This window comes from Bubalus kerabau, chromosome 10 (genome assembly GCF_029407905.1).
Source record: "Bubalus kerabau isolate K-KA32 ecotype Philippines breed swamp buffalo chromosome 10, PCC_UOA_SB_1v2, whole genome shotgun sequence".
In the NCBI taxonomy this organism is placed as follows: domain Eukaryota; kingdom Metazoa; phylum Chordata; class Mammalia; order Artiodactyla; family Bovidae; genus Bubalus; species Bubalus kerabau.
Genome location: NC_073633.1, coordinates 64,126,673 through 64,150,471, shown reverse-complemented (window position 1 = coordinate 64,150,471; position 23,799 = coordinate 64,126,673). Strand labels below are relative to the sequence as shown.

The 23,799-nt window shown below is 42.4% G+C and overlaps 1 long non-coding RNA gene across 2 annotated transcripts in view; it reads left to right on the top strand.

Annotated features, from left to right (window-relative positions):
- The window catches only part of LOC129621472 (uncharacterized), a 90,626-nt gene that overhangs the window by 62,270 nt on the left and 4,557 nt on the right, over positions 1-23,799 (top strand). Inside the window, exons 2-3 of one of the 2 annotated variants that reach the window (XR_008699382.1) lie at positions 9,153-9,544; positions 11,254-11,459. This is a non-coding gene — a long non-coding RNA (uncharacterized LOC129621472). The remainder of the gene's footprint in view (positions 1-9,152; positions 9,545-11,253; positions 11,460-23,799) is intronic. The other variant, XR_008699381.1, reaches the window with a different exon arrangement.

Below are 23,799 nucleotides of genomic sequence, written 5' to 3'. Positions count from 1 at the left end.
TGCATATAGATTTATAATTGTTTTATCTTCTTCTTGGATTGATCCTTTGATCATTATATAATGTCCTTCTTTGTCTCTTTTCATGGCCTTTATTTCAAAGTCTATTTTATCTGATATGAGTATTGCTACTCCTGCTTTCTTTTGTTCCCCATTTGCATGAAATATCTTTTTCCAGCCCTTCACTTTCAATCTGTATGTGTCCCTTGTTTTGAGGTGGGTCTCATGTAGACAGCATATAGAGAGGTCTTGTATTTGTATCCATTCAGCCAGTCTTTGTCTTTTGGTTGGGGCATTCAACCCATTTACACTTAAGGTAATTATTGATAAATATGATCCCATTGCGATTTACTCTGTTGTTTTACGTTTGAGTTTATAAACTTTTTCTGTGTTTCCTGTCTAGAGAAATCCTTTAGCATTTGTTGAAGAGCTGGCTTGGTGGTGCTGAATTCTCTCAGCTTTTGTTTGTCTGTAAAGCTTTTGATTTCTCCTTCATATTTGAATGAGATCCTTGCTGGGTACAGTAATCTGAGTTGTAGGTTTTTCTCTTTCATCCCTTTCGTCACTGCCATTCCCTTCTGGCCTGAAGAATTTCTATTGAAAGATCAGCTGTTATCCTTTTGGGGATCCCCCTGTGTGTTATTTGTTGGTTTTCCGTTGCTGCTTTTAATATTTGCTCTTTGTGTTTGATTTTCATTAATTTGATTAATATGTGTATTGGGGTGTTTCACCTTGGGTTTATCCTGTTTGAGATTCTCTGGATTTCTTGGACTTGGGTGGCTATTTCCTTCCCCATTTTAGGGAAGTTTTCAACTATTATCTCCTCAAGTATTTTTTTCATGACCTTTCTTTTTGTCTTCTTCTGGGACGCCTATGATTCAAATGTTGGGGCATTTAATATTGTCCTAGAGGTCTCTGAGGTTGTTTGGATGATTCAATTCTTTTTTCTTTTTCCTACTCTGCTTCATTTATTTCCACCATTCTATCTTCCACCTCACTTATCCTATCTTCTGCCTCAGTTAATCTATTGTTGGTTCCCTCCACAGTGCTTTTGATCTCAGTTATTGCATTATTCATTACTGATTCTTTTTTATTTCTTCTAGGTCCTTGCTAAGTATTTCTTGCATCTTCTCAATTCTTGTCTCTAGTCTATTTATTTATCTGTAACTCAATTTTGTTTTCAAGATTTTGGATCATCTTTATTATTATTATTCTGAATTATTTTTCAGGTAAACTCCCTATCTCTTCCTCTTTTGTTTGGTTTGGTGGGCATTTATTATGTTCCTTTACCTCTGAATATTTCTCTACCTTTTCATTTTGTTTAGATTGCTCTATTTGGGTGGACTTTCCGAAGGCTGGAAGTTTGTGGTTCCCCTTTATTGTGGAGGTTCCTCCCTGTGGGTGGGTTAGACTAGTGGCTTGTCAAGATTTCCTGGTTAGGGAAGCTTGTGTCTGTGTTCTGGTGGGTGGAGCTGAAAATGTTCTCTCTGGAGTGCAATAAAGTGTCTAGTAGTGAGTTTTGGGGTGTCTATGGGTTTGGTGTGACTTTGGGCTGCCTATATTTTAATGCTTAGGCTGTGTTCCTGTGTTGCTGGAGAATTAGTGTAGTATGTCTTGTTCTGGAACTTGTTGGCTCTTGAGTGGAGCTTGGTTTCAATGTAGATATGGAGGCTTTTGGATAAGCTCTTGTTGATTAATGTTCCCTGGAGTCAGGAGTTTTCTGGTGTTCCCAAGTTTTGGATTTAAGCCTCTTGCCTCTGGGTTTCAGTCTTATTCTTACAGTAGCCTCAAGACTTCTCTATCCATACAGCACAGATGATAAAACATCTAGGTTAATGGTGAAAAGATTCCCCACAGTGAGGGACACAGAGAGAGGTTCACAGAGTTACATGGAGAAGAGAAGAGGGAGGAGGGAGAGAGATGACCAGGAAGAGAAGAGGCGGAATCAAAAAGGGAGAGACCAATCTAGCCAGTAATCAGCTTCCTAAGTGTTCTCCACAGCCTGGGACACCCAGAGAGATTCACAGAGTTAAATAGAGAATAGAAGGGGAGGGAGGAGATAGAGGTAACCTGGGGGAGAAAAGGGAGAGTCCAAAGGGGAGAGAGCAATCAAGCCATTAATCACACCCCTGAGTAAAAATGGGTACTGAAGATTAGATTCTTAAAGGTACAAAATTGATAACAAATACCAAAAAGCAAAGATTAAAAATCTAGAGTAGAGGTTAGACTCTCAAAAATGTAATATTAAAAATGCAAAACAAAATCAATCACAAAATTATTAAAAAATATATATGAAATTTACTTTAAAATAGGGTCTCTTTTTTTGCAAGGTAATTGTAGGTTATGAAAATGAAAATAAAAGGAATAATAAGGAACTTAAAAATTAAAAATAAAAAATTTTAAAAATGATAACAATAAAAATATAGCTAGAAATTTCTCTGGAGCTGTTGAGGCCAGTGTGGGGTCAGTTCAGTTTCAGATAGTTTATTGTTCCAGCTTATACTTCTTCTCAAGGTCTATTGGCCCCTTTCAATGCTTAGTCAATGTTAACTACAGGATTTTAATCTGTTGTACCTGGCATTTCCAGAGCAGTCTCCCCTTCTTTGTTTATTTTGGCTTCCTCTGTTTGCAAGTCTCTTCAGTGTCTAATTTCCTCCCTGACATAAGGGGGTGAAGGTGGTCACTTATTTAGGCTCACTTGTTCAGTTGTGTTGTGGGGAAGGAGGAACACTGCAAGCAAATATCACTGGTGTGTGTGGGGAGTGCTCACAGTGTATGGACCATACTGGGCTTGCCCCAGCTCATAGGCTGCGTGTGCTTTCCTGGGCTACACTGCTCAGGCTCCAGGTTGCTCTGCAGGGGTGCTGTCCAAAGCGGGCCCTGCATTTTGTGCACTTCCCAGGTCTAAGCTGCTCAGTCAGGTTCAGGTTCTTGGGTACTCCACAAAGGCACAGACTCAGTTGGGCATGCATTTTGTTCCCTTCCCAGGTCCAAGCAGCTCAGGCAAGCAGGTGCTTGGCAAGTGCACTGTCCCAGGTGGACCATGCATCTTAATCACCTCCCCAGTCCTGGCTCTTTGGTTTCCTGGGTATGCTGCAAGAGAGCCATCTCAGGTGTGCCGTGTGTCTCCTCTGGCGAGCTGATCTCAGGCTGCAACCCTCCTGGCAGATGTCAACCATCCAGGATCCCAGGAAGACTTGGTTAGCAACTGGGAGCCTGCTCACAGTTTGGTGGAGGAGCCATCTCTGGGGCCGAGATTGCCCTTTGCCTTCTGGCTCTGGCTGTTGCCCACCTGCCTCTCTGCCTCCAGTTGGGGGAGGGGGCCAGTCTGCAGCCAGCTAGCTCTCCTTTGGTATTCGCTCAATCCTTTGTTCTGTGAGTGGGCCAGGCTGTGCCTTAGGTTAGAGCTTTTCGCAGGAAAGTTCTCTCTCTCTCTTTTTTCTCTCTCTGGCTATCCCACAGTTTGGGTTGCTATCTCACTGTTAGCTCCCTCAGATTGTCCTCAGGGCATTCAGGCCTGGTCCTTACCTTAAGCATGCAACCCACACTTCCCTGTCCAGCCTCTGCTCAATGGTGGCAGATCCAAGGCTCTGTTGGAAGTTGTGGTTAGGTGCTTTTTCTGTGGGTTTTTTTTTTTTTCTTTCCTCCCAGTTATGTTGCCCTCTGAGATTCCAAAACTCCCAACAGACCCACTGGTGACAGAGTTTCCTGCTGTTTGGAAAACTTCTCCTTCACAACTCCCTCCCCAGGGTGGGTCTCCATCCCTAACTCTTTTGTCTCTCATTTGTCTTTTATATTTTGTCCTACCTCCTTTCAAAGAGAATGGGCTGCCTTTCTGGGTGCCTGGTATCCTCCGCCAGTGTTCAGGCATTGTTCTGTGGAAGCTGCTCAGCATTCAAATGATCTTTTGATGGATCTGTGGGGGAGAATGTGGTCTCCCTGTCCTATTCCTCTGCCATCCTAGGTCCAGCTCCCCAAAAAAGGTTTTCAGGGTTGGGGCTCTCAGGAAGATCCTTAAAGAATGGTTTCAAAGTCTTCTGAAGACTCCCCAGATCCCATTATATTAAGATGTATCCAGAATCTGAGCACCTCTCACCATATCCAGTAACCACTCTGTTCCAATCACTTTTTGTCTGAAATTGGATACTGAATTTGGCTACTACTGATTTGGCTCCTAAGTCACCTCCCTGTTTCTCTCTCATCACACTACATTTCATCATCCATGAAGTGGCCAGAGTGGTTCTTTTCAAATATGCTGGATCATTTGGAACTTCTGCTCAGAACCTTCCCCATTGCCCTGAGTGTGAAAGGCTGTATATAATCTGCACCTCCTGCCCCTCTCCAGCTTCGTCTTTGACATACTTGTCCTCTGTGGACTCTCATCCAGCCACATGGCCTCCTGTTGTTCCTCAAATATGCCAAGTACCTTCTTACCATGAGTCTTTGCATTGCTTTCCCCTTCATCCAGAATGTTCTTCCCTGGATGGCTGCATGGCTTATTACCTCACTTCAGGTTTTACCTGGATGCCCTCTGACTGAGGTCTTCTCTGACCATACTCAGTATATCTGCATCATTGTGAGTGCTTGCATGCTCAGTCACTTCAGTTCTGTCCAACTCTTTGCGACCCATGGACTATAGCCCTCCAGGCTCCTCTGTCCATGGGATTTCCCAGGCAAGAATACTGCAGTGGATTGCCACTTCCTTCTCCAGGGCATCTTCCCGACCCAGGGATCAAACTCACATCTCCTATGTCTCTCGCATTGGCAGGCAGGTTCTTTACCACTAGCGCCACCTGGGAAGTCCATTTGCATCCCCCCCACCCCCGTTCCCTAATTCTCCAAATTCATTCTCTCTTCTTTGATTTACTCCATGAAACTTATCCCTGCCTAACCTTACTATATATTTCACTTATTAACTGGAATTTTAGCTCTATGAGAATAGGGAATTTTGCCTCTTTTAGTCAGTCTGAAACTGCCTGACACAAAATAGATTCACAATAAACAATTTGTTGAATGGAAAAATTATCCGACCTCTCCTTAGCAGTTCTACATTTTCAACTTCTGACTGGACAGCACCACCTGGAGGTCCTGCTAGCACCTCAGAGCCACCAGTCTAGATGCTGCTGCTGCTGCTAAGTCGCTTCAGTCCTGTCCGACTCTGTGCGATCCCATGGACGGCAGCCCACCAGGCTCCCCTGTCCCTGGGATTCTCCAGGCAAGAACACTGGAGTGGGTTGCCATTTCCTTCTCCAATGAATGAAAGTGAAAAGTGAAAGTGAAGTCGCTCAGTCGTGTCCGACTCTTAGCGACCCAATGGACTGCAGCCTACCAGGCTCCTCCATCCATGGGATTTTCCAGGCAAGAGTTCTGGAGTGGGGTGCCATTGCCTTCTCCGAGTCTAGATGCAGACCTCCACAATCTAGGTCCTTCCAGGGTGCTCTGTGATTGAGAACTCACTCAATGAGGGTGATTGTCTTAGTGCTGGGTGGAATCCCAGATTCACTTCACTTTCCAACAGAAAGGGCAGATAACTCTTCCCACCTCATGAGGTTGTCTTTTTTTGGTTGTTTGTTTGTTTTGCATTATTCTTTTTTTGGTAACTTTAAAAATATATTTTGTATTGGGGTATAGCCAATTAACAGTATTGTGGATAGTATCAGGTGAACAGTGAAGAGACTCAGGCATACATATATTCGTTCTCCCCCAAACCTCCCTCCCATCCAGGCTGGCACATAACACTGAGCAGAATTCCATGTGCTATACAGTAGGTCTGTGTTGGTTATCCATTTTAAATATAGCCGTGTGTACATGACCTTCCCAAAGTGCTTAACTATCTGTTCTCCCTCAGCAACCATGAGTTTGTTTTCTAAGTCTGTGAGTCTCTTTCTGTTTTGTAAATATGAGGTTGTCTTGAAAGGAAAAAATGCTAAGCCCTAGGGATTATGTCTGGCAGAAAGCAAATGCCAGTCATTACTATTCCCACCCTGAGCTACTTTTTCCTCTTAAAAGAATATTTTAATTCACCTTTGTACATGTGGTTAAAAACTGTGAAATATTTACCTTTCTTTGATAGATTAACATGAACCTGACTTGCTTTCAGACTGAGTTGTATTTCACCTGGAGCTTCCCTGGTGGCTCAGTGATAAAGAAACCACCAGCTGATGCAAGAGACACAGGTTCAATCCCTGGGTTGGGAAGATCCCCTGGAGGAGGAAATGACAACCAAATCCAGTATTCTTGTCTGAGAAATCCCATGGACAGAGGAACCTTGTGAGGGTCTTGTCAATGGGGTCGCAAAAGAGGCTAACACAACTTAGTGATTAAACAATGATTTGGGGAAATAAAACTCAAGAGAAATGGGCAGAGAAAGAAATTAAACTCCAGCCCTTCAAGATCCAGTGTTACAAAGTCAGAAATATAGATCAATGGAACAAAATAGAAAGCCCAGAGATAAATCCACACACCTTATCTTTGACAAAGGAGGCAAGAGTATACAATGGAGAAAAGACAATCTCTTTAACAAGTGGTGCTGGGGAAACTGGTCAACCACTTGTAAAAGAATGAAACTAGAACACTTTCTAACACCATACACAAAAATAAACTCAAAATGGATTAAAGATCTACATGTAAGACCAGAAACTATAAAACTCCTAGAGGAAAACATAGGTAAAACAGTCTCTGACATACATCACAGCAGGATCCTCTATGACCCACCTCCCAGAGTAATGGAAATAAAAGCAAAAATAAACAAATGGGACCTAATTAAACTTAACAGCTTTTGCACAATGAAGGAAACTATCAGTAAGGTGAAAAGACAGCCTTCAGAATGGGAGAAAATAATAGCAAACAAAGCAACTGACAAATAATTAATCCCCAAAATATACAAGCAGCTCATGCAGCTCAACTCCAGAAAGATAAACGACCCAATCAAAACATGGGCCAAAGGACTAAACCTACATTTCCCCAAAGAAGACATATAGATGGCTAACAAGCACATGAAAAGATGGTCAACATCACTCATTATCAGAGAAATACAAATCAAAACCACAATGAGGTACCATTTCACGCCAGTCAGAATGGCTGCTATCCAAAAGTCTACAAACAATGAATGCTGGAGAGGGTGCTGGAGAAAAGGGAACCCTCTTACACTGTTGGTGGGAATGCAAACTAGTAAAGCCACTATGGAGAACAGTGTGGAGATTCCTTAAAAAACTGGATATAGAACTGCCACGAAAGTGAAAGTGAAGTTGCTCAGTTGTGTCCGACTCTTTGCGACCCCATGGACTGTAGCCTATCAGGCTCCTCTGTCCATGGGATTTTCCAGGCAAGAGTGCTGGAGTGGATTGCCATTTCCTTCTCCAGGGGATCTTCCCGACCCAGGAATCGAACTCGGGTCTCCCGCATTGTGGGCCAACTCTTTACTGTCTGAGCCACCAGGGAAGCCTGCCATGGAAGAACTGCCAAACGACCCAGCAATCCCACTGCTGGGCGTACACACCGAGGAAACCAGAATTGTAAGAGATACGTGTACCCCAGTATTCATCGCAGTATTACAATAGCTAGGACATGGAAGCAACCTAGATGTCCATTGGCAGACGAATGGATAAGAAAGCTGTGGTACATATACACAATGGAATATTGCTCAGCTATTAAAAAGAATGCATTTGAATCAGTTCTAATGAGGTGGATGAAACTGGAGCGTATTATACAGAGTGAAGTAATTCAGAAAGAAAAACACCAATACAGTTTATTAACACAAAGCAACAGTTAGAACTGGACATGGAACAACAGACTGGTTCCAAATAGGAAAAGGAGTACATCAAGGCTGTATATTGTCACCCTGCTTATTTAACTTAGATGCGAGTACATCATGAGAAACGCTGGACGGGAAGAAACACAAGCTGGAATCAAGATTGCCGGGAGAAATATCAATAACCTCAGATATGCAGATGACACCACCCTTATGGCAGAAAGTGAAGAGGAACTAAAAAGCCTCTTGATGAAAGTAAAAGTGGAGAGTGAAAAAGTTGGCTTAAAGCTCAACATTCAGAAAACGAAGATCATGGCATCCAGTCCCATCACTTCATGGGAAATAGATGGGGAAACAGTGGAAACAGTGTCAGACTTTATTTTTTGGGGCTCCAAAATCACTGCAGATAGTGACTGCAGCCATGAAATTAAAGGATGCTTACTCCTTGGAAGGAAAGTTATGACCAACCTAGATAGCATATTCAAAAGCAGAGACATTACTTTGCCAACAAAGGTCCGTCTAGTCAAGGCTATGGTTTTTCCTGTGGTCACGTATGGGTATGAGAGTTGGACTGTGGAGAAGGCTGAGCGCCGAAGAATTGATGCTTTTGAACTGTGGTGTTGGAGAAGACTCTTGAGAGTCCCTTGGACTGCAAGGAGATCCAACCAGTCCATTCTGAAGGAGATCAGCCCTGGGATTTTTTTGGAAGGAATGATGCTAAAGCTGAAACTCCAGTACTTTGGCCACCTCATGTGAAGAGTTGGCTCATTGGAAAAGACTCTGATGCTGGGAGGGATTGGGGGCAGAAGGAGAAGGGGACGACAGAGGATGAGATGGCTGGATGGCATCACTGACTCGATGGAGGTGAGTGTGAGTGAACTCTGGGAGTTGGTGATGGACAGGGAGGCCTGGCGTGCTGCGATTCATGGGTTCGCAAAGAGTCAGACATGACTGAGCGACTGAACTGAACTGATGGAATTTAGAATGATGGTAACGATGACCTTATATTCGAGACAGCAAAAGAGACAGAGATGTAAAGAACAGACTATTGGACTCTGTGGAAGAAGGTGAGGGTGGGATGGTTTGAGAGAATAGCATTGAAACATGTATATTACCATATGTGAAATGGATTGCCAGTCCAGGTTCGAAGCATGAGACAGGGTGCTCAGGGCTGGTGCACTAGGATGACCCTGGGGGATGATGGGATGGGGAGGGAAGTGGGAGAGGGTTTCAAGATGGGGGACACGTGTACACTGGTGGCTGATTCGTGTTGATATATGGTGAAAGCCACTACAATATTGTAAAGTAATTAGCCTCCAGTTAACATCAATAAATTCATTAAAAAAAAGATCTAGTCTTAATGATGCTGGCTTAGACTCTTTTTTTTTTTTTTTCTTTTCTGCAGCCCCCTGAAGCAGTAGGCAGACTGGGTGCCCACAGCCCTGGCTTTGCTATTGTAGCATCCTTCCCTGCTCATGGTTAATTGCTTTCAGGTTGGCCAGAGTTCCTTCTACGGTCCAGCCAGCCTTCACAGTCCTTGCCAGTCCTGGGCAGGAAGCAGAGCACAGGCCAAACCTGAGGCTTTGGCATCATGCCTGCAGCATGCGGGGCACCTGGGCTCCTGCCAGCAGATTTCAGTAGAGCAAAGACTAGACCTTCCTCAGGGAGCCCCAGGGCCACAGATCTGAACCTGTCTTCTTCCCATGTGTTGAAAGAGCAAAATCATGCTTCTCATGCAAACACAGAATGAATACATGTCAAAGATTTTATTTAACTCACTAATTGAATGAGGCACTGGTAAGATATAACTGTTTCAAAGGAGAAGTCAGAAGACCACAAGTTTGTATGGTATAAAGGAATGTTGACATAATTTTATTTATGGATTTGGATCTTTATTATTGTTTGTAGGGGGTTCCAGAATTTATTTACTTGTCTTTGCTATCCCTTATTTACAATTTTCAGAGGGGCTTCTCAGGTGGCTTAGTGGTAAAGAATCCACCTATAATGCAGGAGACGTAGGATGTTTGTTTGCTCCTTGGGTTGGGAAGGTCCCCTGGAGAAGGGCGTGGCAACCCACTCCAGTATTCTTGCCTGGAAAATCTCATGGATAGAGGAGCCTGGAGGGCTATAGTCCAAGGGGTTGCAAAGAGTCAGACACAACTGAGCAACTAAACGACAACAAAATAGCTCAAAAGGCAATGGGAGGCACAGAGCTCTCATAGAGTCAGATAATGCGATGACTCCAGCATCCCATTGGAAGGCCATCCAGTAATCTTTTTCTCTGGTTCCAAAGTCTAACTTGTTTCCTCACCCTTGAATGATTTTCTTGTTTATCTTTTCCATTTCTTGGTTTCTAGGAGAGAGTTTTCCCTCTTTGTCAGAAAAGCTAGGCAAGCCTGGGATTCAGATCTCTATTCTCTTATTTCCTGGGCATGTGGCCTCACTGAAATCACTTCTTTCCTGAGTCCCTCTGTGGATGTGAGGATTAAAGTGCCTGGCACACATATGTAAACAGAAACAAACTGTTACCTGCAACTTACTCTGTGTGGGATGTGGATCCAAATTTAATGTCAAACCTCTCACTACCCCTATTTTAGAGATGAGGAAACTGAGACACTGGGTGTTTAAGACACTGACCCAGAGTCGTGCTGTGGGGTCATGTGATGGAGCTGGAATTCAAACCCAGGCCAGCTGGCTCTGCTGTCACACTCAGCCAGCACTCAGGAAATGAAGGTGCCACAGAACTGCTTAGTTTCTTTAACCACATCCTGACGTGAGTGAGTTGACCAGTTACCCTATAAAGCCAGCTATGGAATTGGTGGTCATGCCTCACTCCTTGGTCGCTCTCTACTCCCGTTTGGCACTGGGGTGGGTGCCATATGACCCACTGCCCTTCCTGGGACCCAGTGTCAAGACCCTCATAACTGCTTGTGTTGTTGTTTTTACTTTGTGTTGAAATCTAACATAAAATTTATAGAAATATGCACAGTTCAATGAATCTTCACGAAGCGAATGTATATGCTTGTAAGCAGCCAATCAAGAAACAGAACATGACAGACACCCCAGAAACTGGCTGGTGCAGAGTGTCCGTCAGTACCCCAAGGGTGACCACCACCCAAACTGGTAACATCATAATGCAACCTGCCTTTGATGCTTATGTAAAAGCAGTCATAGTCTGCGTTCTCTTGCGTCTAGCTTCTTTCATTCAATATTCTGTTTATGAGATCCATCTGTATTGTATATAGCTGCAGTTTGTTAATTCTCATTGCTGTGTGAAAATACAATCTTTTTTTCCATTTTCTGATTGATAGACATTTTGGTAGTTTCCAGTTTATGGTTCCAGCACATACCTTTTGGCACACGGAGGTACATATTTTGTGGAGTCTACTTAGCTTTTAAAAGAAAAGTTGTGAATTGTTTGGCCAAGATGTTTTCGTAATAGCTGCATAGGCTACTTCGCCATTGCTACAATCAGCATGTTTTCTTTTTTCCTTTTCTTCTTTCAGGTCAAGTGTGCTGGCCCATCTGCAGCTCCCTTGATGTGTGCTGAGCACTGCAGTGTTTTAACACATGTGCTCACTAGCTCCTTATACCCATCCTGGTTCATGGGGGTGTGTGAACATCAGGACCGAGGCCATCTGACAATCACAGGGGGACCTGAGATCAGCTCAGCAACCAGTGACCCCAGGAACTTCTCCCTTCAGGTAACTGGGTAAGTTTCTCCCCTCCTGGGCAGTGATTTCTACTTCCTGCTCTTCTTTATTCCTTGATGGGAAACCTATTTCTAGTTGTCTTCCCTGTCCTCCTTCATCCCTGAAATGGATACAAAGCACTTCTCCCCTAATCTGTGCTTTTTAGGGCTCACCTCCACCACCTCCTCTCCTTTTTCTTCTCTGCCCTCACTGGCAGCTGCCCTGGGAGGGATCTTTATTTTCACCCATATTTCTGCCCCAGAGCACCAGTCCTGTCTTTCTCAGAGCTGTTTTGATTACTACTGTTTCCACTTCATCCCCTTTGCCCTCAGGCCGATTTAGTCATTTCCTTACCTGTAAATATGTGTGTTTTGTGTGTGTGTGTTTTTTTTTTTTTTCTGGGCAGTCACCCTCCTTTCCCTGAAGTGTTCCAGTCTCTGACAAGTGCTTCCTGTCAGCAAGGCAGGAGTCCATAGCTGTGGATGAGAAGGCAGGTCAAAGATGTATACAGTGACTTGGTAAACTATAAATATCAGTAGAATATGACAAGCAACTAGAAAAAAAGGAATCTGCTGGTCATAATGGACAAAAGAGCAGCCAAGCTGGGCCTTCAGATTTAGTGTTGAACTTTTTATAACAAGGACAGCAAAAGAAACCAGAGATTATAGAATTGCTGTTATTAGGAAAAAAATATAAAAATAGCTAAAGCATGAAAAATAATAATTGTGATATTTATGAAGAATGAAGTGTGATATTCATTATCCTACCCCCCAAGTCTTATACATAGTAGGTGCTCAATAAATATTTACTTAAGGGATATTTTAATAAAGTAAAATCCCTTTCAACTGCTGGCCAATAGTACACAGTGAGTCCTTACTATGTGATAAGCAAATGATAATCTGTGCCCCTCAGCAGCCACAGGGGGACACTATGGTTCCCTCTGCTTTCAGATGTAGAAACCAAGTGTGAGAATAACTTTAAGACCATAGCTCTTTTGCATCCTGATGATGATTTATATTCAAGTGCCCTGTCTGGAGCTAGTCAGCTTCAGCACTAAGGAATCTGAAATTATAGAACAAATGAGCATCTGTGAGTATTTTCATTTTGCTAGACAGTAAAACCAATCATACCGGCTTTTTACTGCTGGTCCCTGGCTGGAAACCAAGGCAGGCGGCCCTCCCCTCTGCTGGCCGGGGCCAGACTGCACAGCTGATAAAACTTCTCCGTGTGTGCCCCCTACTGGCAGATGTGGGCATAGCAAGGCTTTCTCCCAGCTTGTTGCAGGAACATCTTCAAGGAGAGTGAGGCCTGGGTCCACTTCTTGGTTCTTCTTCCGATTGAGAGGGTGGTGTATTACCCAAACCTCCGACTTGGACCTGTGCTCTGACAAATCGAAATGTTTTAGCAAAGACTGTTGAAATTGCTTGCTGTCCTGGCAAATCTACTCTGTGTGGTCACTTGACTAGGGTGGAGACAGCATGGAGGAGCTAAAGACCTATTTTAAAAGCATTGGAAGAGAAGTTGGGCAACCTGGGTTCTAGTTCGAGGAGGACCACCTACCAGAACAGCAAGTACCCTCTCTGGATCTGTTTCCCCACTTGCAAAATCAGGCACCTGTAAGTCCCGTTAAAGATGTTCCTTCATCACATTCCTTTCTCAGACCTCAGTTTCTCACTCCAAACCTCATCCCCACCCTCCATTTGCTGTCTCTGAGCTGCTGGCCTGCATCCTCCTGTGGTGGGACAACTTTATTGTCCCACCTATTCCTTCTGATCCTGAACATGGCCTCAGAACCTTTGCATGAGGTCTCCGGGCCCACAGGAACCGAGACTTGGAATCCTATTGTTCAGAAAGTAAACTGGGTTGTATTTCTTGGCATGCAGGCTGACCTGCTTTCTAGCCCCCGAAAGACCCGACTCAGGATGTAGAAAGAGAGAAGCAGCAGAAACCAAGAGCTTATATGGGATTTTGTTTGGCACTGAAGATGGAGTCTGATGTAGTAACAAACCTTCGCACAATGTGGTATTTACCAAGCATTCTGTTACTCACATGGCCACAATGTGGTAGGTGCTTAGTTAAGATGGAAAAAGCATTATCTGTACAACATACTCTGAGAGAGACAAACAGACCACATTCACATAAGTCTTATTCAGAATATTATAATTGTTCTATTTTATTATTAATCATTGTTAACCTCTGACTGTGCCTAGTTTATAAATTAACCTTTACCACATGTATGTATGTATATATAGGAAAGAGGGTTTAACATTTAGGGTTCAGTACTATCCAAATTTTCAGGCATCCAGTAGGGATGGTGGATCATGTCCTCAGGATAAAGGGGAACTAGTGCCAGGTGGCTCAGTGGTAAAGAATCCACCTGCAATGCAGGAGATGAGGTTTTGATTCTTTGATCGGAAAGATGCCTCAGAGAAGGAAATGGCAACCCACTCTAGTGTTCTTGCCTGGGAAACCCCATGGACAGAGGAGCCTGATGAGCCACAGTCCATGGGGTTGCAAAGACTTGGATGTGACTGAGCAACAACAGCAAATGTAATGCAGTGTAATTACAAGTACTTGGTGATGGTGTCTCGGGGGGGGTGGGTATTAAGGCATGCGGGCTTGTGGCTTTGTTCACTAAGTCACCTGGACAACATTTGGCAAGAACTTTTGATGCTCTGATGGAGCTCATTTTTTGTCACAGAGGAAGTGCCCATGCATCCCTGTTGTCCTCGACATAGTTGCCTGGCATTCTTGTCTCTTCCTCTCAGTGTAGACCCTTGGGCTACACTAAATCATACTCTTACTCAGCTCAACATTGCGTCTGGCAAAATCACTGAAATCATAAGTAACAGAGACATTTCACACAAATGCGACTGCTCTGTGGTAAGGGACTCAAGGTGCCAGGAGCTGCAGCACAGGATGGAGCATCACTGGTCTCAGCATCTGTAGATGAGCCTCAGGTGGGAACCTTACTCAACACAGCACCAGGGGCACCTATTTTGTCATTGTAAAGCAGCAAATTCATAGACACCAGCCAAGTTTTATAAATGAGTAACCACAATACAGGTATAATCTAGGTGCCACATTCAGCACCCTGGGAGGAAGTAATCAGCCCCCTGAAGGGTGGAAGACCTGTAGTTAGTGCAAACCCTTAGTCTTGACAGACATTAATAAACATTTTCATTATATTGTTGAATAACTTGAATATCAGGGAAATAATTCAAATGGAATCTTCTAGAAAAACATAAACTACAGTGTAATTTTAGGGTCGCCCTCTGGCTATGTTAATTCAGGAAAAAGTAAGAGAATCACTTGAAAATTATGTGGAACAAATAATTGGAAAAATATATACTTTTCCCAAGTCTATCTAACACCTCTGAGGATAACTTGGTTGCCAAATAATTTAATTTACTGTTTTATACTCAAGCAGTCTTTGTCAAACTCCAGGAGATAGTGAAGGACAGGAAGGCCTGGCGTGTGGCAGACCATGGAGTGGCCAAAGGCTTGGACAGGACTTAGCAACTGAACGACAGTCTCAGTCAGGGCTTCTGTTGGAATGTCCAAGTGAGCTGAGCCAACCCTCTGCACTTTGAGGCAGGGTCAATAACTTCTTCATCTCCTCATTGCTGATTCTTTAGTCAGAGTACTTCAATTCTTTTCAAGACAACCACTGTTCATATTTCCAGGCATTTCATCTGGGGCCACAATCCTGTGCTAATACCCAGATCCAACTTCTTTATTCTTTGTTCTTGATTAAGAGATTTTAGGAGCATAATCCATGGCATGTTGCAGTCCATGGGGTCACAAAGAATCAGACACAACTGAGCAACTGAACAACAATAGCAACAAAGGAGCATAATAGCTCAGGAAATACACTCTAGCTGTAACATACAAGTTGTTTTTCAGAGGAAAGTCTCAACATAATTGCTGATATATTTAATAATATACTCATCCAGGGTAGATGTTTCTCAGACTGTGGACAACTTTGATTGGAATTGTAGCACCATATAAAAATAATTTGTAAGGACAACATTTAGAAAATATTTAAAAGAGATGTGGCCGTAAGTTGAACTTTATGCCATTTTAAAAAATACAGACTTTTATAAAGTAAAAACATTTATGGTTGAATCCGAAGATGGTCTGCTGGTGTCCAGCAAAATACTGTATTTATGGCAGAGAGTGGACCTTTTTCTTCTTCAGGAGATCCTAGGGCACAATTCTGTACCTGTCCTCTTCTCTGTGTTAGAGGATTTTTTTTTTTAAGAAGTAAAATCATAATTCTCACAAAAACATAAAATGAACACTTGTCAAAGATTTTTATCTAACTCACTGATTGGGTGAGAACACTGGGATGATATTATACTGGTTCAAAGGAGAAGTCAAAAGATCACAATTTTCTATGGGGTAAAGGAATGTTGAAGTAAGTTTATATATGGACTTGAAACTTGATTTATTATTACTTTTAGGGGGTTCCAAAATGTGCTTGTCTTTGGAGAAGAATTCTTTGTACTTGTTGTTGTGCAGCCGCTCAGTTGTGTCTGACTCTTCGACCACGTGGACTATGGAGGGCATGGAAAAACAAACTGCTTCTCCCTCTGCCCTCAATCTTTCTCAGCATCAGAGTCTTTTCCAATGAGTTGGCTGTTCACATCAGGTGGCCAAAATATGGACGCTTCAGTCCTTCTAATGAATATTGAGGGTTGATTTCCTTTAGGACTGATTGCTTTGATCTCCTCGCTATCCAAGAGACTCTTAAATTCAGTTCAGTTCAGTTCAGTCACTCAGTCCTGTCTGACTCTTTGCGACCCCATGGACATGGAGCATGCCAGGCCTCCCTGTCCATCACCAACTCCTGGAGTTTACTCAGAATCATGTCCACTGAGTCGGTGATGCCATCCAGCCATCTCATCCTCTGATGTCCTCTTCTCTTTCTGCCTTCAATCTTTCCCAGCATCAGGGTCTTTTCAAATGAGTCAGTTCTTTGCATCAGGTGGCCAAAATTTTGGAGTTTCAGCTTCAGCATCAGTCCTTCCAAAGAATATTCAGGACTGATTTCCTATAGGAATGACTGGTTGGATCTCCTTGCAGTCCAAAGGACTCTCAAGAGTCTTCTCCAACACCACAGTTCAAAAGCATCAATTCTTTGGTGTTCAGCTTTCTTTATAGTCCAACACTCACATCCATACATGACTACTGGAAAAACCATAGCTTTTCTCCAAGGAGCAAGTGTCTTTTAATTTCATGGCTGTAGTCACCATCCAAGTGATTTTGGAGCCCAAGAAAATAAAGTCTGTCACTGTTTCCATTTTTTCCCCATCTATTTGCCATGAGGTGATGGGACTGGATGCCATGATTTTTGTTTTTTGAATGTTGAGTTTTAAGCCAGCTTTTTCACTCTCCTCTTTCACCTCAAGAGGCTTTTTAGTTCCTCTTTGCTTTCTGCCATTAGGGTGGTGTCATCTGCATATTTAAGGTTATTGATATTCTCCTGGCAATCTTGATTCTAGCCTGAGCTTCATCTAGCCTGACATTTTGATGGATGTACTCTGCATAGAAGTTAAATGAACAGGGTGACAATATATAGCCTTGACGTCCTCTTCTCTCAATTTGGAATCCGTTTGTTGTTCCACGTCCAGTTCTGACTGTTGCTTCTTGACCTACATACAGGTTTCTCAGGAGGCACATAAGGTGGTCTGGTCTGAATTCTCTTTAAGAATTTTCCACAGTTTGTTGTGGTCCGCACAGTCAAAGGCTTTAGCATGGTTGATGAAATAGAAGTAGATGTTTTCCTGGAATTCCCTTGCTTTTTCTATGATCCCGCAGATGTTGGCAATTTGATCTCTGTTTCCTCTGTCTTTTATAAATTCAGCTTGTACATCTGGAAGTTCTTGGTTCACATACTATTGAAGCCTAGCTTGAAGGATTTTGAGCATTACCTTGCTAGCATGTGTAATGAGTGCAACTGTGTGGTAGTTTGAACATTCTTTGGCATTGCCCTTCTTTGGGATTGGAATGAAAACTGACCTTTTCCGGTCCTGTGGCCACTGCTGAGTTTTCCAAATTTGCTGGCATAATGAGTGCAGCACATTAACAGCATCATCATTTAGGATTTGAAATAGCTCAGCTGAAATTCCATCACTAGTTTTGCTCTTAGTTATGCTTCCTAAGGTCCACTTGATTTAGCATTCCAGGATGTCTGGCTCTAGGTGAGTGATCGTCATTATCCGGGTCATTAAGACCTTTTTTGTACAGTTCTGTGTATTCTTGCCACCTCTTCTTAATATCTTCTGCTTCTGTTAGGTCCATACCATTTCTGTCCTTTATTAAGCCCATCTTTGCATGAAATGTTCCCTTAGTATCTTTAATTTTCTTGAAGTGATCTTTAGCCCTTCCCATTCTATTGTTTTCTTCTATTTCTTTGCACTGATCATTGAGGAAGGCTTTCTTATCTCTCCTTGCTATTCTTTGGAACTCTGCATTCAAATGGGTATATCTTTCCTTTTCTCCTTTGCTTTTCACTTCTCTTCTTTTCACAGCTATTTGTAAGCCCTCCTCAAACAGCCATTTTGCTTTTTTGCATTTCTTTTTTTGGGGGATGGTCTTGCTCCCTGTTTCCTGTACAATGTCACGAATTTCTGACCATAGTTCCTCAGGCATTCTGTCTATCAGATCTAATCCCTTGAAGCTATTTCTCACTTCCACTGTATAATTGTAAGGGATCTGATTTGGATCATACCTGAATGGTCTAGTGGTTTTACCTATTTTCTTCAATTTAAGTCTGAATTTTGCAATAAGGAGTTCATGATCTGAGCCACAGTCACTTCCCAGTCTTGTGTTTGCTGACTGTATAGAGCTTCTCCATCTCCAACTGTAAAGAATATAATCAACCTGATTTCGGTATTGACCATCTGGTGATATCCAAGTGTAGAGTTGTCTCTTGTGTTGTTGGAAGAGGGTGTTTGCTATGACCAGTGCATTCTCTTGGCAAAACTCTGTTAGCCTTTGGCATGCTTCATTTTGTACTCCAAGGCCAAACTTGCCTGTTACTCCAGGTATCTCTTGACTTCCTACTTTTGCATTCCAGTCTCCTATGATGAAAAGGAAATCTTTTTTTTTTTTTTTGGTGTTAGTTCTAGAAAGTCTTGTAGGTCTTCATAGAACAGTTCAGCTTCAGCTTCTTTGGCATTAGTAGTTGGGGCATAGACTTGGATTACTGTGATATTGAATGGTTTGCCTTGGAAATTAACCAAGATCATTCCATCGTTTTAGAGATTGCACCCAAGCACTGCATTTCGAACACTTGTGTTGACTATTAGGGCTACTCCATTTCTTCTAAGGGATTCTTACCCACAGTAGTAGATTTAATGGGATATCTTTGTATTGCTATCCCTTTAATTTTCAGAGTTGTAAAATAACTCAGAGGCACTGAAGGGCACAGAGCCCCCATAAAATCAGAGAAGACCCCACCATCCCATTAAAAGGAAATCCGGTAATTGCCTTTGCTTAGTCCAAAGTCTTACATTTTTCTTTGCACTTGAATGATTTTCCTTGGGTCATCTTTATTTCCTGGTTTCTTGGAGAGAATTTTCCCTCTCTTTGTCAGGAAGCTTTAGATGTTGAGGTTTTTGAACCAGACAAGCCTGGGGTTCAGATCTATCTCTGCATTTCCTGGGCATGTGGCCTCACTGATATCACTTCTTCCCTGAGTCCATGTCCTACAATGGATGTGAAGATTAAAGTGTCTGGTACACAGATATAGCAGAAGCAAACCCTTATCTGCTACTAACTCTGTGTGGGATGTGGATCCAAATTTAAGATAGTCAAACTTATCACCAGCCCTATTTTAGAAATGTGGAAACTGAGGTATCAGGTGTGACAACTGAGTCACCAGTGTGGAAACTGAGGTACCAGGCACCCAGGGTCATGCTGTGAGGTCATGCGATGGAGCTGGAATTCAAACCCAGGCCAGCTGGCTCTGCTATCACACTCAGCCAGCACTCAGGAAATGAAGGTGCCATGGCACTGTTTAGTTTCTTTAATCCAACCACATCTTGACATGAATGAGTTGGCTGACTCCCCTAGAAATTCAGCTACAGAGTTGTTGGTCACGTCTCGTTCCCTGGTCACTCTCTACTCCTGTTTGGCACTGGGGTGGGGGCCATATGGCCACAGTCCTCCCTAGGCCCTGCTTCTCTGAGGGTCTTTGAGACTCTGATTCATTTGAGGGTCTCCTCTATAAAGCCGGATCCTGATGGTGATTTGGGGTGAAGAGGAGAGCTGGTTTCTGATTGAAGTTTTAGGAAATTGGGTGCCTGAGCAAAAGATTAAAGAAGCATATTTTCCATAAGGTTCTATAGGCTCAGGAAGGGAATACTAAAGGTGTCCTCAGTTGTGACACCAAAGTGATCACTAGCCTTTTGGGTCAGAAGATCTGGATTCAAGTCTTTCTTCATGAATCCCCTGGCCTATACTCTCATGCCCCAGGAGCCATTCTCCAGACAGTGGCCAGTGTGATTATTTCAAAATATAAATTAGGTCAACTCATCATCCTGCTTAAACCCTCCAGTGACAAATGATTGAACTTAAATTACACATACCTCATTAGTGTTCTGAATAGTTGCCAACTGGTTCTCTTGGAAGGGGGTTTTGGGAAGAGAGAGAAGAGCCTTGATTTATAGTATTTGCCAATTTCCTTGCTGCAAATATTCCTATTATTATAGACAACATTTAGCTTTGAACTTGACAGTTAACAGCTCACAAAATTCCTGAAACCTGCACAGCTGACTTAAAGCTGTGAAGCCCTGGACTCAGCACAACCCTGTTAAAACTCAGCTTCCTACTGTCGCCCTTGTGGCCCAGTATGGTCTGCTGTCTTAGCTTAATCTGCCACAAGCAAATACTATAGCCTGTGTAGTAATAAAAACACAGAAATGAATTTTCTAATGGTTATGGAGACTAGAAGTCTCAGATAGAGGTCCGGCCAGTTCTTGGTGAGGAATCTCTTCTTGGCTTGCAGACAGCTGCCTTCCAGCTGCAACCTCAGGTGACTAAAGCACACTCTACTGACTTGTCTTAAAAGGATGCTTAACCTGTTATGTCCTACTCTTCCCAGCCTTATGACCTCACTTAACCTTAATTAATTCTGTCAATAACCTGTCTCCAAATAGTCATACTGATGTTTAGAGCTTCAACACATGAATTTTCGAGGAACGCAATTCCATACCATCTACCTACCTCATCAATTTCACCTTGTTTCATGCTCTCTTCTGATCATGACACTGCAGCTCTACCACCTGTGAGCCCCCAAACACACCAAGCTTCATTCCCCCACCAGGGCCTTCTTATTTGCTGTTCATCTATCTAAAAAATATTTCCTCTAGACCTTAATCTGTAATCGCCACATCACCCTTCTGAGGGATTTATTGATGAGAAAACTGAGGTGTGAGAGAATAAACATTTGACCAAAGCATAGATTGGTTAGATGTGTTAGTTGCTCAGTTGTGTCAGAATCTTTGCGATCGCATGCACTGTAGCCTGCCACACTCCTCTGTCCATGGGATTTTTTTTTTTTTTTTTTCCCCAGGCAAGAATACTGGAGTGGGTAGCCATTCAGTTCTACAGGGGATCTTTCTGACCCAGGAATTGAACCTGAGTCTCCAGCATTACAGGCAGATTCTTTACTGTCTGAGCCACCAGGGAAGCCCCCAAAGCATACATTTAAGAAAATACTGAGCCCAGATTCAAGGCATCATCACTTCTTTATTTATAGATTTGTAGCTGGCAGGAACTTTAAAAATCACCTGGGCCACAGGCTCAGCTTCTATGTCTCATAATTTAAGAGCTTAAAACTTTGATAAACCCAGCTGAAAGGACACCATTCCTTTCATGTCAGTTTGACAAGCTTTAATTTAGCCAGTCTTTCTGCAGGTACTGGTGAGAGATTCAGTCCAAGAGACACAGTAATACAGGAGATTGAGGAGGCCCCAGCTGGTATTCTTTCCAGTGGGCCAGTGCCACAAACTTCTGTGGAATATTAGCACGGTGAGCTGAGAGAGGTGCTGCTTAGAAATAAAAAGTGACAGCTTCCAGTTGGCATTTCCCATTATGTGGGACCTTTTTGAGTGAGATGATTTTCCACTTGGGAGAGGAAAGAGTAATATGTCAATGAAGGCAGAAGGAGATGTCTGGAACTTCCAAAGATAGGAGACTACTATTTTCCTCATAGTTTGAAAATGATAGAGCCCTTATATGTATGCATTTCACTAATAATTTATACATCCCAGTTTCTTTGAGAGTTGGTGAAAGCAGAATCAAAACACATTCAGAGTCACAAGTAAGTATTTAGCAATAAAGCAAAAGTCTGAAAACAGGATTTTCATATACATGTTCATCAGCCCACTAAAAAGTCAATGACCTTCCGAATTCCTTAGGTCAAGCTTGTGCAAACATATGGGACTTGTCAATACAGGAAAAAGAGAGCATCAGGTTGAATAATTACCCAGATAATTTGATTCTGGGAGAGTTTGCTTAGAACTCTCTAAGCAAATGCATTGAATTTGCTAAGGAAGTGCATGGAAACCAGCACTTCCTCTTCCTGTCCTCCTCTGGTCCCCACCCCCATCGGGATTTCCCTGTGCATATTTTTATATCTGCAGCATCTATACACATTATATCCTCCTGCATTTCAGTTTGACTGTATAGATGATGGCCTTGGCTCCATATATGCACATTAAACACAGTAGATTTCAAGGGATTTGGATGGGTATCATACACTGATCCAAAGTCTGCTTTTCTCTGCTGTAGAGCTCTAATCACAGTAAACTGTGCGTTTGTAATCATCTAGTGAATTATGGTAGAAACATTAAGTGTTAAAATCCTGGCCTTTCCTTTGGAGATCTGGGTTATTTGGATGCTTGTCTAGACTTGACTACAGACATATCCAGGTACACAGGCCTTTCTCCACATATGTTTAGGCCATATAGATGATCCAGATAGTTCCAAGTTCAAGTATTTCCTACATTTTATTTTTTGAAGTATAGTTGATTCACAACATGTGTTAGATTCAGGTGTACGACAAAGTGTTAATATTTCCTTCTTTTCTACTGCCATCCCTGACTAGTTGTGATACCTCTCCCTTTTACCTGGATTCTGGGCCAGTTGGGAATGAGCCAGAGTGTTGATTCAGTACTGATCTGAGAGTAAGAATGGAGGATGGTAGGATTCCACATGATGTGATGCACAGCCAAAAAACAAAGTATGGAGGATGGGCCAGGACTCCAAAAGAAAGAAAAGAGCTCTGACAAATAGCATAATGAAAGAATATTCAGGTTGACTCAATGGCCAACATTTACAACTTTCTAAATGAATTTAATTTTTCAATCTTTAATGGCCTTTAGTACATACATTCAGATTGGTGATATAATACAAGGAAACTGGTATTTGGAGTATTCGCTCATCTATTTGATTTTCTCTTAAGAGCTAATTCTGAGGTGTGCATTTTATGCCTGGCTACATGTAGTGATTAGATAAACTACATAACTTTTAAATCTCAAAGGTAACTGTTAAATCTGAGTTAGGATAAAATGTGATTGCAGGAGTTCTAACCTGGCTACATTCTCTGCTGAAATGTTGCTGTTTGCTTTTGGGGTCATGGAAAGAAAGAGGGTAGAAATGTTAAGGGAGAAGAGTATTGGTACACGAGGAGCACTCTTTAGAAGTGAGAACTGACTGGGTTGTAGCTTTACATATAGACTAGAGACTTTCCCTCGCTGAAAATCACAAAAGCTGTGATAAGAGTTAATAAGTGCCATTACCTAAAGTTACTGGTTAATGTATTCCTGGAGCTAAGCAACAATGCAGACATGACAAAAGAAATTTTATTTGAATTTGAAGCACATCACATGAATTTTTTTTCTTATAGGACATATGTGACCTGGCTGAGGCATAAATTGAGCAATCAGACCCAGAGGGATGGTATGGGGAGGGAGGAGGGAGGAGGGTTCCAGATGGGGAACACATGTATACCTGTGGCAGATTCATTTTGATATATGGCAAAACCAATACAATATTGTAAAGTTAAATAATATAAAATTAAAAAAAAAGAAAAGGACAGTCTTTAATTTAAATTTTGCAGCAGATAAATCACATGTGGATAAATAAGAGTTAATTGAATGTAGTTTGTAGGAAAAGTCAAATGCTGAATTTGTAAGCATTTCTCCAAGGGTATGGATGTTGTAGTCCCTATCCCACCAAAAAGCAAATGAAAACCATTTTATTCATAGTAGGAGATATGTTTGATCCGAGGTACGCAGATGTTGGCCTGGCCTTTGTAATCAAATTGAGTGCTTCTGCCCCAGATGT